Here is a 14745-nt window from a genome sequence, read left to right as displayed (position 1 = left end):
TCCCCTAAGGAGTGGCCAAATTACTGCAGTTGAAGCTGTGACTAGAGTGAGGAAGAACTATTCTCTCACTTGCTTACTTTATTTCATTCAAAATAACATATATATATACATCAAGGAAGAAAGGGACAGCTTGACAAGACAAGCCATACTGCTGTCTTCTACAACAAGCTAAGCAGGAAAACTAAGAAAGCTAAACAACAGAAAATCTCTCAATAGATACACATAATTATAACACTCCCCCTCAAGCTGGAGCATATAAATCATATGCACCAAGCTTGGAACATATAAACTGAATCCTAGGCCCCCTTAAGGACTTAGTCAAAATATCAGCTGGCTGATCATTAGAGTTAATGAACTCAGTGGCAATCTCTTTGGACAATAGCTTCTCCCGAATAAAGTGACAGTCAATCTCTATGTGCTTGGTCCTCTCATGGAAGACTGGGTTTGAAGCAATGTGAAGAGCAGCCTGATTATCACAATATAACTTCATTTGCATCACTTTGCAGAATTTCAACTCTTCAAGAATTTGTTTGACCCACATAAGTTCACATGTAACCATAGCCATAGATCTGTACTCAGCTTCTGCACTAGATCGAGCAACAACAGCTTGCTTCTTACTTTTCCAAGAGATAACATTTCCCCCAATGGAGACACAGTATCCTGATGTGGATCTCCTATCCATGGGACATCCAGCCCAGTCCGCATCACAATATCCAGATATTTGTGTGTTACCTTTGTCTTCATAAAGCAATCCTTGTCCAGGAGCTCTCTTTATGTATCTAAGAATACGTGTAACAGCATTCCAATGATCAGCACGAGGATTTTGCATAAATTGACTCACCACTCCAACAGCAAAGGAAATATCAGGTCTTGTAATGGTGAGATAAATTAGTTTTCCCACAAGTCTCCTATATCTTTCGGGATCATGATAGATTTCACTTTGATCTGCCATGAGCTTCAGATTCGGATCCATAGGACTATCAACAGGTCTACAATTCTGCATGCCTGTCTCCTCCAAAATGTCAAGAGCATACTTTCTCTGTGAGATCACAACACCATCTCCTGATTGAGCTACCTCAATACCAAGGAAGTACTTCAAATACCCTAGGTCTTTGGTTTGGAAATGACTGAATAAGTGCTCCTTTAGCTGAACAATCTTAGTAGCATCATTCCCTGTAATCACTATATCATCAACATATACTATCAAATAAACACATTTCCCAGGGGATGAATAACAATAAAAAACAGAATGATCAGCTTCACTTCGTTTCAACCCAAAGAGTTTAACAATATGACTGAATTTACCAAACCAAGCCCGAGGGGATTGCTTCAACCCATAGAGAGATCGACGCAGCTTACACACAAGATCATACTCCCCCTGAGCAACAAACCCAGGAGGTTGCTCCATATAGATCTCTTCCTCAAGGTCACCATGAAGGAATGCATTTTTAATATCAAGCTGATGGAGGGGCCAATGACGCATGGCAGCCATAGCAAGAAACAAACGGACAGTAGTGATCTTAGCGACTGGAGAGAAAGTGTCACAATAATCAAGGCCATATACCTGAGTATAACCTTTAGCCACTAAGCGAGCCTTAAGTCGATCAATCTCACCATTAGGCCCAACCTTAACTGTATAAACCCATCTGCAACCCACAGCCTTCTTACCAGGAGGAAGGGGAACAAGTTCCCAAGTACCACTATGTTCAAGAGCCTGCATTTCATCAATCATAGCCTGTCGCCATCCAGGATGACTCAGTGCCTCATGAATATTAGAAGGAACATAATGTGAAGATAGAGAGAAAACAAAGGAAGAATATGAAGGAGACAAACGATGATAGCTTAGAAAGTTATAGATAGGATGAGGATTACGAGAGGATCTAGTACCTTTGCGGATGGCAATGGGCCAGTCTGAATCAGACGGATGAGAAGTAGCAGGATCCATGGCCTGAGGATTGATTGAGGAAGGATGAGAATCAGGAGGATCTTCAGATACTATAGAACCAACTGGCTGTATCCTGCGTTGATATGTAAGAAGTGGTGGAGGAGCAACTTCAGGTGGATGTGCTGGAGAGGATGGAACTTCACTGACATCTTGGTGTGAGGTACCTAGAGGACATGGAGAGGGAATCGGAAGAACATCCTGGATGGAAGAAGAATGGTTCGTAGATGATGGAAAGAAGGGTGTGTCTTCAAAGAAGGTTACATCTGCAGACATATAGTATCTCCTGGTAGATGGAGAGTAGCATTTGTAACCCTTTTGAAGACGTGAATAACCTAAAAATACACACTTGATTGCTCGGGCAGAAAGTTTATCTAAACCAGGGGAGAGATCATGGACAAAACAAGTACAGCCAAACACTTTAGGTGGAACATGGAATAAATGGTCATGAGGAAAAATGATTGAGTGAGGAATTTGATTATCAAGGAAGGAGGAAGGCATTCTGTTAATTAAGAAACAAGCAGTAAGCACCGCATCCCCCCAATGGTGTGTAGGAACATGAGAAGCTAACATGAGTGATCGTGCGGTGTCAAGGAGATGACGATTTTTCCTTTCTGCTATACCATTTTGTTGTGGTGTATGGGGACATGTAGATTGATGTAGAATGCCTTTTGAAGATAAAAAAGAAGAGAAATCATGAGAGAAATACTCTTTGGCATTATCACTTCTGAAAATCTTAATTGTTTTTTCAAATTGGTTTTCAATTTCATTGAGGAAAGACATGAAGATAGGCAAAAGTTCAGATCTGTCTTTCATTAAATAGACCCAAGTACATCTAGAAAATTCATCAATGAAAGTTACAAAATATCGAAAACCAAAAGATGTAACACGGCTTGGTCCCCAAATATCAGAATGAATGGTGGAGAAAGCTGAATTACATCTTTGAACAGTTTGTGGAAAAGATGACCTAACATGTTTTCCTAATTGACAAGATTCACATTCTAAGACTCGAAGATTCTTCAAACTAGGGACCATCAATTTTAGTTTTGGTAGACTTGGGTGTCCTAGACGATCATGCAAAAGCTTGGGATTTGAAGTTGCTGAACAGGAGACAGAAAAGTTGGACTTCAAGTAGTAAAGTCCTCGTGATTCACGTCCTTCTCCAATCAGTCGACCCGTGCCATGTTCCTGGATAACAAAAGAATTAGCGGTAAAGGTTACTGAACAATTTAATGAACGAGTTAACTGACTCAATGAAATTAAATTATAGGGACACTGTGGAATAAACAAAACAGAATCCAGCTTCAGTGAGGAAGATAAAGATACTTGACCACTCCCTTGAGCTGCAACTTTGGAGCCATTAGCAACAGTAACAAGATGAGGAATTTTTGGAAAAGAAATGGATGTAAAGGAGGACCTGTTACCAGAAATATGATCAGAGGCACCTGAATCAAGTATCCAAGGACTGGGACCGTCAACAGATTGAGAAATACATGCTGTTGAATAACATGGTACAGAGGAAGATGGAACATGGCTGCTGGATTTCTCGGATTTTAGCTTCAGATACTCCTGATACTCTTTATCAGAGAACTTAGACTCTGATTTTTCTGTCTGAGTTACCTGAGCTACTTTGTCAGGGAAGCCATGCAGGGAGTAACAATTCTCTTGAGTGTGGCCCATCCTCTTGCAATATGTGCATTGAGGACGTCCACCTCTTCCACTGCGACCTCCTCTACTGTTCCGACCTCCCCCTCTCCCCCGAGATGCAACCATGGCTGATGTTTCCATTACCTCAGCTGGATTTTCTTCTTTCAGTGCATGAGGCACACGAAGCAGCCTAGTGATGAGAGAGTCCATCGATGGAACTTGGTCTCCAGCTAGGACTTGATCACGCACATGATCAAAGTCTGAATGTAGACTCCTCAAGATAAGAACCATATAGTACTTATCCAGCTTTCTGTTCACTTCCTCCAGCGAGTCAGCCACAAGGAACCTCTTCAACTCTTCCACTGCAGCCCGAGCTTTACCTATGTGTGCAATCATATCGTGGTTGGTTTGCTTGAGAGCTGTAACCTTCATGGTTGCATCAAACAGACTCTGAATATCATTGGCAAAGATTTCTCGAGCCTTCTTCCAGAAAGAACAACATGTTTTGAATGATCTAAGGATCTCCAAAACGTCTGGCTCAACTGATTGCCATAAAACTGCACAAAGCTGATAATCCAGCTTCTCCCATTCAGGTCTTTTATCGATTGGAACCTCCTCAGCAGCTTTCTCCAAGTGATCATGGTGACCTTGGCCGAGAAACCACAGCTCCACTGAAGCGGACCAAGATAGATAATTTTTCCAGTTGAGTTTAGCTGTTGTGATGGTTGGAGTTCCGGAGAAGGAGAGAACTGGACCAGACGAAGCCATTTCTACTCAAGAGCACAAAACCCTAAGAGAAAACGGAGAGATGAGCAAGGTCGACACGTTCCGAGTGTCGAAACCAAAAACTGTGGGCTGGAATGGCCTCAGGACGCGCCGACGAGACGTTTGGCACTGGTCTGGCCGGATTCCGGCGCCGGGAAGACGGCGCGTGGCGGCCACGCGCCGGTGAGGGCAACGAACGGCGAGGGCGCGTGACGGCGCGTGAGTGACCTGATGGTCACGCGACTTGTGGGGTTGGGTTGCGCTTTTCGAGGCGCACCAAACCCTGCTTGTCGCCGGAAAAAAATGGCGACGACGGCGGCGGCGCGGCGGCGGACGACGGCGGCGCGGCGGCGGACGGCGGCGGACGGCGGCGGCGGACGAACTTAGCTCTGATGCCAAGTTGAAGCTGTGACTAGAGTGAGGAAGAACTATTCTCTCACTTGCTTACTTTATTTCATTCAAAATAACATATATATATACATCAAGGAAGAAAGGGACAGCTTGACAAGACAAGCCATACTGCTGTCTTCTACAACAAGCTAAGCAGGAAAACTAAGAAAGCTAAACAACAGAAAATCTCTCAATAGATACACATAATTATAACAACTGCCTTGGGCAGAATTTTGGTACAACACTGCCTACCATAATAGCAGTGGCATGACACCTTTTAAAGCAATGTACGGAAGAGATCCGCCAAAGTTGACAAGGGATACAGCTGATCAGTCATGTTCAATGTCAGTAAAAGAGCAACTTATGTTAAGGGACCTCACACTGAGTAAACTCAAACAGAATCTGATCAAAGCTCAGGCACACATGAAAAAATATGCAGATATGAAAAGGAGACAGGTGGAGTTCAACGTGGGTGATTTAGTTTTGGTAAAGTTACAGCCTTACAGACAACACTCAGTTGCTTTAAGGAAGAATCAAAAGCTCAGCCTGAGGTATTTTGGTCCTTTTCCAGTTATTGAAATGGGCTAGTTGCGTACAAACTCTTACTTCCTCCTACAACCAAGATACACCCAGTGTTTCATGCTTCTCAACTTAAGCCATGTAAAGGAGACCATCCTCAGCCGTATATTCCGTTGCCAATTAAAAATGATGAGGTAGATTCAGTCATCCAACCAGCAAGGTTTTTGAAAGAAAGAGTGATAATTAAAGGACAACAACAGGTGCAGCAGAAGTTGGTGCAATGGCAAGGATTTGAAGAGAATCAAGCAACTTGGGAGGATAATGCAGCTCTACAGCAAGCTTTTCGTGATCTTAACCTTGAGGACAAGGTTCATTTTAAAGGGGGAGGCATTGTAACAATGAAAGGAAGGGCAGAAAGGACATTGGACAAGGAAGAGGGTGAAGAGCACGTGATGGAAGAAGAAAGGGAATTAAGGAGAGGGGCCCGACCCAAAATACCAAATTCCAAATTGAAGGATTTCTATTGGTATAAGGAGTAGTATTTATATTAGGCAGTTATAGCAGAGTGGGGGGAAAGAATTATCGTGTGATCCCATTCTCTCTCTGGATCTTCCTTCTTTTTAGCATTATGTTCTCTTTTGGTGCGGTTACTGTTTTTTTCTTTTGGTGGCTGTAAACCGTGGTTTCTTATTTTAATGGAGGATAATTCCTAACTATCTCTTGCATTTGTTTTCCACTGCTACTAAATTCCTTCCATTCTTGCCTTCATTAATTTCCTCCATTACATGGTGGCGTGGATGGCGGAGACGACGGCAACAAGGGAGAGGGCGAAGAGGGCACACGTGCAGAGGAGCGAGACGGCGGTGTCACGGGACTCGTATCAGGCGTGTCGCGCCTCGAGGCGCATGACGGTGATGGGCGCGACAGCCTCGATGTGGAGGATGCAGGATTGGACGGGGAAGGTGGAGATTGTGAGGATGAAGGTTAGGAAGAAAGGGAGCATCGTGAAACAAAGGATGGAAATTAAAAATTTTCTTGTATTTTAACTTTTTCTGCTACCTCCGTAATGATTGCTGACCAACAAGTAAGCCAAAACAACTTACTTTTTTATTATTAAATATTGTCTAGCATTAAAATTATTTTGAATATTTAAATATTTAAAAAGTGATTAATATTTATTTTTATTTAATATTAAAATTTTAATTTTTAAATAAATATTTAAAAATGAAAATTTTGAATTTCATTGAAATTGAATTACTTTATCTAAATAAGAAAATTAAAATACAATAAATTAAATTGATTCATCCAAAAAAAATATAATAAATTGAATTGCTTCATTCAAATAAAATATTTGTAAAATAAAAGAAATTTAAATCAAGACAATTAAAATGTATATTTGAATTTCCTAAAAATTTTCAAATATTTCATCCGAACACAAGGTTAAGTTATTTTGGTATTCTTAAATAGAAGTCAGATTCAATAAAATTAAAAAAGCTCCCAAAATACACTCTTACATTGTCTTTTCTACTACTTTCTTTGTCTATGTTTTCTTTCTCCTACAAGAAAAACCAAGAACTGGTATCAGAGCCCTTTTTCTTACCTTTGTCTTACGAGACCTGTAGAATGGAATGTGAATCAAGTTTCTCCCAAGTCACTCTTCCAATCTTTGTTGGGGAGGTTATGACCTATAGGCAGTAAGAATGGAATTTTATCTAGAGGGACTGGATTTATGGGAAGCTTTGAAAGAGGATTGTATTGTTCATCCGCTGTCTGAAAATCCCACCCAAGGTTATCAAATTCGAGAGTTTACAAAAACTCGTAAGAGTTTCATAGACTCGACTCGTAAACTCAACTCATAGACTCGTAAGAGTCTACTTCATATAAAAATAATAACAAAATATCTATAAATAACATACTAATTAAACATTTCAACCATATAATAAAGCAAAATAGTAAATCATAAAGTTCAGAATATTTAAATAATCAAGTCTAGTAATAATACATGACTACTAAACAATAACTTGTAAAGGTTATAGTAGTGGTAGATCATTCTCATTGAGGGTTTGATGTTATTAGAGAACAAGAGTTTGATATTATTAGAGGTAAGAATTTTATATTTGAGAATAACACGCTAAATGAAGGTATGTTGAATGCTAAACACAGAAAACAATAAAAAGTGACTTACATTTTGGTCTAATTTTTTTAACTTGCTAACTCGTTGACTCGGCGGTAAACTCGAGAGTCTACCAAGTTTACTTAGAGTTTATAGAGTTTACCCAGAGTCTACTGAAAAAAGAGTTAACCCAAGAGTCAACTCCCAGAGGACAAGTGGACTTGTAAACTCGTAAGAATTAGCGAGTTAACTCGAGAGTTTGATAACCATGATCCCACCATAGCCCAAATTAAAAATCACAAGGAAAGAAAAACGAAGAAGGCAAATGCAAGGTCATGTTTGTTTGCTAGTGTTTCACAAATGAACCTCACCAGAATCATGACTCTCAAGACACCCAAAGAAATTTGGGACTATTTGAAGGAAGAATATGAAGGGGACGAGAGGATTCGAGACATGCAAGTGTTAAACTTGATGAGTGAATTTGAGCTGCAAAAAATGAAAGATTCTTAGCCAATTAAAGGTTACTCGAATAGATTGCTTAGCATCGCCAACAAGGTTAGGCACTACATTTGCAGATTTCATAATTGTTGAAAAAATTCTGGTTACAGTGCCTGAGAGATATGAAGCATCAATAATCACTTTGGAGAATACAAATTTGTCCAAGATCTCTTTGGCGGAGGTGATCCAAGCCTTGCAGGCCTAGGAACAAAGAAGATTGATGAGGGAGGAATCAACGGTCGAAGAGCTTAGTAGCGAAGCAGCAAAATGTGACCAAATACAAGAACTTTGATGGATCAGGATCAAGTTCAAAATCAACCAATGCAAAAGGAAATTGAAAGAAATTTTATTCGTCTTGCCAACACTGCAGAAAGAAAGGTTATCCTCCATTTAGATGTTGAAGAAGACCTGATGCTAAGTGCAGTGAGTGTAATCAAATGGGGCATGAAGCAATTATTTGCAGAAACAAGAATAAACCAGATGGTGAAGTTGCAAGGGCTGCTCATCAAGAGGAGGAGGAGTACCTGTTTTTTGCTACATGTTTCTTTAGCATTGAATCAAGTCAAAATTGGCTTATTAACAAACAAGGATCTACTCAAGGAACTAAGAAATTCATGCACATTGAAGATTCATGTTGGAGATGGCAAGTACATCACTGTGAATGAAAAAGGAACTGTAGCAATATCAACCAACAGAGATACAAAGTTAATTTTTGATGTGTTGTATGTTCTTGAAATTGATCATAATTTGTTGAGTGTTGGACAACTAGTTGAAAAAGGTTATAAAGTGTTGTTCGAGAACAAAATCTTCTTGATTAAAGACGTTGGTGACAAAGATATTCTCAAAGTAAAAATGAAAGGAAAAAGCTTTATTTTAAATCCATTGGAAATTGCTTTTCCAGTAAAAGAGAATAACACTGAATTATGGCACAAGAAGCAAAAAGTTGTTGAAGATCAAGCTAGTTCTGAAATAGCAGCTCTCACATCTTGGAATGGTGCTGCTGAAGCAAGGTTGGCAGCTGCAACGGGACAAGAAAAATCTACTTTAGAGAAAGTAGGTATTGTGCAGGAGCATACAAACAAGAAGATACAATTGAGAGAGAAAGCTGCAAAAATTGAACATAATGTCACAAGAAGATAGGAGTTTGCAGTCTCCGAGGCAAGGAGGAGTGTTGAGATCGTGCCTTTGAGTCGCTGCCAAAGTAGTTTTAGTTTGAATAAGTCATATTTGTTATTTTGCTGTTATGGATAAGTTAGTTTCTGATTTTGTTTTGCCCATTATCAATAGCAGCTCCTAAAATCATGGAGCATGATTTTTACTCAGTTATTTTAGTGTTTTTAAATAGAAGTCAGATTCAATAAAATTAAAAAAGCTCCTACAGTTCCAAAATACACTCTTACGTTACCTTTTCTATTACTTTCTTTTTCTACATTTTCTTTCTCCTAAAACAAAAACCAATAAAATACATATATAGATTAATTTTAAGAATAATCAAGAATGTGAATTCTGACACGTATTCAGTGCCACCCTCAAAACACCCACAAAGTTCAATATTAGTAGACTATTACCTATAAAATCCTTACAAGAACATTCATATTTAATGATCAGATGAATTAAGAAAATCATCACTGAATCTACAAATGTGAATTGCATTCCTAATTATTAGTAGCCATACCACAGGTGATGAAAGCACCACACGGTAAACCATGTTGAGGAAATCGAGATTTGAACCAGGACTGACACTGCATGTATTTGATGGCAGAGGAAAGTACCATGGTTTCAGGTCTTGAATATATACTTGATGCTACAAAGAAATTCAAGGTCAAACATATGTTACTGCATGCAGGTTTTAAATTGAAAATTTGGAATAAAATAGTTTAGTTATGAATGAAGCTTTATATATATATATTCTAGGGGTCAATTGCAAACTACCAGCTGCAGGAAATGTCTGAATCGTGCACAATCTCTGTAAAAAGATCCCACCCAACAAGAACATTCATATTCACATAATGTTATGGTCCTTTAGGAAATGGGAAAATAAGAGGCACTGAGTCCACTATTGAGTATCGATAGGACCAGGGATGAGGGTTTGGACTTAGAAGGGAGGCCCAAGGTTTGGAGAGTGTATAGTAAGGGTGAGGTGGCATAAAATGTTGATAAAATTGCAATTCATTTACCTTGAAATCAATTTGCATAGGTAAGTTCAATGAGCATGGCAGAGGAAGACCTTTCTTAGTGAAGAAAAGAACCAGATATCCATTAAAAATGTCCTTATCACATAGGCTCGTATCTTTATCAGGAAGGATGATACTCTGAAGTTGAAACATAAGCACAACAGAGAAGTTAGAGACACAATAGTATTCACACACGCACAGATAATAGAGAACTCAAAATCAAGATGTATGAAACTGATCACAAAACCTGAAACTTAGCTGACTCTACATCTTCAACTCGGCATCTAACCAGGTAATAACCTTGACCAGACCATTCAGCATCAGGAATAGGAGCATTGGTAAGAATATAAAATAAACCAGAGTGATGTTCCACAAAGTACTGTACACCAGAAGTACGATTACATATTTTTTGTAAACCATTTGATGGATTGACCGAATCTATAACATAAACCTGTGATAAGCATCAAGATCAACATATCACTAGAAAATAATAATTTCATAATGTATTCATATAATAAGACCAATAAATTCCTTCCTCGGATGAAGTTCTTGAGTTTGAATTCACAGTTATGAATTTTCCGTCTTTTGTGCTTGTTATGTCCACACAAAAACTGGAATTGTTTTCAGTAAATAATGGGAGATCATCCTCATGATCATATCCAAGTCTTCTGCAGAGAACCCTGTCATAATATCATATGACAGTTAGGATGGCATCTTATGCTAAAACTCATTCCTTTTCCCAGCCTCGAAAAAGTGACAAAAAGAAAATCCAATCATAAGATTTTGCCTTTAAGGTCGTTGATTTTCATCTGAGAGAGTATAGAATAGATAACTTGCGTCTTGAGCCCATGCCAAGCTAACAGCACCATCAACTTCCAATTGTGGATCTATTAATCCACTTCTGAGGTCTTTTATCTGGAGAGTGAATCGTTCACCACCGGAAATATCAAGTGTGTATGCAAGGTAGTTGTTGTCAGGTGAAACTCTGCATGATCCAACGTTGACATACCCTGTAATGTTGACTACATTGTCAGCAATCACCAATAGGAGAGAAAAAAATGAACTTAAAGAAGAATTTAACATTTAAACAATTTGAGAACAAACTATCCCATGAAGGCTGGTCAAAGGCTCAAATTGCGAACCTTTAAAACCTAAGAGAAACAAGATTAATAACTAAACATGTCATGTTTGCATTCTGTTTCAATTAATTACAATACATTTTATCAACAACACTAGATGCAGTAAACTGGTATTTAACTATTTCCATTAGAAATTGAGTAAAGACGTCATGTTTCTGTCAGATATGCATGATTCTATTGATATCAGCTCCCATTAACAATTGAAAAATCAGAAGTTCAGACTCCAGAGCTTCCACTCTTACCAATTTTGAAAGCGAATGGAAATTCAAAACGAAAATGGTGAAGCTAGAATAAACATACCATATTTCTCTGCGAGTTCATTCCAGTCAAGTAAAATCTCCTCCCTTTTTGATCTTGTCATTCCATAGCGAAGAACAGCATTCTTCAGCCAACCAGTCTCTGTTTCCAGACTCCTACACAGCACAGGATACTCCTTTCCCTCTGGAATATACTGGTAATACAGCCTGATCAAGAGAAGGAGAAAAATGTAATCGACTATACTCAAAAAGAGCCTATGTGTAGAGAAATGGTGCATTGCAATAGTTAGTTTCTCAACTTCTCACTCCATCAACAACAATTCTATAGTATAGTTGCATTTATATTAGTTCTACATTATCTATTCAGCAATTGCCATAATACACAAAAATATCAGCACGTGGAACCCAATTCTTTGCACCTCAAGCAATATATGTGCATCCATAATGAGGTGAAAGAAACCAATCTCGACAATGATGAATGAGAGCATACATCAATATGCAATAGTCAAGATTAGATTCAAGTAAAATCAATTCCACTTGTCCATGTATGGTTATATGGTCAAAATTAGTTCTTCTCACCTCTCACATGCAAGACTTTTATTCCTAACAAACAGCAGTGTTATACCATTTAATAATCTGACACTAACAAAATCGAGATATGAATGGTCTTATATCCAAAGCAACTTAGTAAATAAAACCAATCATAAGCTAAATTTCTTCCAGAAATATCTTCTGACTCGCCATCACTAATCTGCTTAATTTTTTATTTTCAGATAATTCATTAATTTGGTCTCTAAAATTATGAACAGCAGTACCATATTTAGTCTAAAATTATATATAAAAAAAAATCTAGACTTTAATTTCTCTGTGAGTGTAAAAACTTTTGAAGAGTGTTAATCACACACTCTATAACTCACTCTTATTAACACATTCCCTCATATTAGTTAAAAGTTATTGAAATCTACAAAATAAAATGTGGGACCTACAAAATTTTATGATTTCTAATAAATTTCAACCATGTGGGTTCAAAAGAGGGTCAAGCATTTCTCAAAACTTTTATACCCTCAATCATTCAGAAATCATGATAGATATGACTATTAAGCCAAGCTAATTAGTCTAAAAGCCAACCAACTTACTATACTATATCACAATTTGTGATCTTTTTTTATAAAGATTGGGGAGTGAAGCCAAGACGACTAAGGTGGGCATCCCAACTACGTTGGCACCCCACCAAAGGCGATCAAAAAGGCCACTCCACCTGAATATATTGATGCTCAAAAAGGAACAAAACACTTGGGGGAAAAAACCAAACCCAAGGAAACAACTATGTGAATTTGTAAAAGGGAAGGTCCTGTCTGTACCTAAGAAGCTCCCTAGAAATAAGATCAAGAGGATAATTCCACCAAGAATAATCAAAAGACTGGGCAGCAAAAGACAACTTTGTGATTAGATGACATTTCAATTTTTAAACGTAAGTGCATAAATTATTATTCAATAAGTATATGGGTAAATCACTACTTCCGTCTCCAAAAGCGTAAGGCAATGACAACTTAGTCCTTGAAAGAACAAAAGTTTTTAGTTAGTCTTGTGGAAACAGTAGGACAATTATGTCCTACTTCCTCTGACTCATATATAAACAAAAAAGTTACTTTGCACCTTTGATTCAAATATAAAAGTAAATCTAATTAATTTCACCCTTTATATAATAATAACATTCCTAAATCATCCTACATTTAATTGCAACTTTACTTTCAATGACTCTATTTTGTTAATGATAACAAGTTCCAATGAAGGATATTTTAAAAATAATCTTATTTTTTACTTGAAATTAGTAAAATTAAATGACTTAAGTAATTTTAGTTATTTTTGCTTATATAATGAGTCATGAGGGAATATCATACAACTTAATGTCAAATTGATCACTTAAATGACACTTTTTACATATTTAGGAACTAAATAAATCAGAATTTTCTAGAAACTTTTTGGACTAAAATGACATCATTATAATTTCACAGACTAAACTAACCTATCTTGGTAATTTTAGACATTAACATGGTGGTGCATTACTCTTTATTTTTACAAGGTACACGGAGAATTTATTAAAACCAAAAAGAAAAAAGGAGAAAGGTGAAACCAACCAGGGTCCCCAACGCTCAGGGGGAGTGGAAACGGAGGGTGGCAATCGCGCTTTCATCTCTGACGACAGAACGGAACGGAGTTTGACGGTGTCGGCCATGAACGCATCGGCGTAGCCGTTTTCGCGGTTGAGATGGTCCAACAGATTCGGGTCGTCGGTGTTGGACATCCAGTGATAGGGGTCCTGCCAAGTCTTCCCGTGAACCGAAACTGTGAACGGCACCTTCTTTGGTGACGGCGGAGATTGCGGCGGTGCCGGAGAGTTGCTCCGCCGCCGGCACACGGAAGAGGGGGTGAATGTGATGACGGTATGGCATGACCTGGTGAGTGACAGTGTGCTGTTTTTGGAGTGAGCAAGTGCGCGGAATAATGCCATGGGAAAAAAGTTTCTCAAATTCGAATAAGTTATTTATTTGTATGTATGTAGTAGTCATCACTTTGGGGAATTCATTAGATGTCAAGACAAAATACTTTTGAGTAACAATGAGTGATTTTGGTTTAAACCACACGAATCGTTGCATACTCAAACAATTTCATATCCACCTTGAATGGTAACAAAGATGAGTGACTTTGGATTTGTAACACTACATTCGTAAAATAAATAAGTAAAATTCTAAAAAAAATTGTAATTAAATAAATGCATGTTCTTAGAAAAAAAATATTTTATTTACTTATTTGATAAGTAGTAAAATAGAGTTTTTTTATAAGATGATAAAATAAATAAAGTAAATAATAGGTTCAAAGGTCATTTTAGAATATCAATTTTATTTTCCTTTCTTTCTCTCTCAAAATTTTCTTTTTTCTTGCATATATTTAAACTTATCTTGGTAAAACAATGATCTTGAACTCTTTAACCGTTGGATCATCATGAAATTTGAACACCGGGTTTAGAACTCATTTTCGCACATATCCACCGTTGGGATTTACGAAATAATATCTGTGGTGAGTGGAATGCCCCTCACACGTAACTCTTTGTTTTTTCTGCATACACCCAAACTTATCCCAGTAAACTTATGATCCCGGAATCGTTAATCGTTGGATCGTCGTAAAATTATGACACCATGTTCGGATTGCATTTTCGCAAATCCCCACCGTTGGGATCTATTAAATAATGTTTGTGGTGAGAGAAATTTTCCTCGCACGTGGACAATGGAATGAAGTCTTC

At 38.0% G+C, this 14745-nt stretch overlaps 1 pseudogene; it reads right to left on the bottom strand.

Moving 5' to 3' along the window:
* The window catches only part of LOC114412434, a 29127-nt pseudogene extending 15043 nt beyond the window's left edge, over window positions 1-14084 (bottom strand).
* Between the last annotated feature and the right edge of the window lie 661 nt (window positions 14085-14745).

The sequence above is a fragment of the Glycine soja genome, chromosome 1, assembly GCF_004193775.1.
Source record: "Glycine soja cultivar W05 chromosome 1, ASM419377v2, whole genome shotgun sequence".
Lineage (NCBI taxonomy): Eukaryota > Viridiplantae > Streptophyta > Magnoliopsida > Fabales > Fabaceae > Glycine > Glycine soja.
The sequence above is the reverse complement of the archived record's forward strand: the minus strand, read 5'-3'. Positions and strand labels throughout refer to the sequence as shown.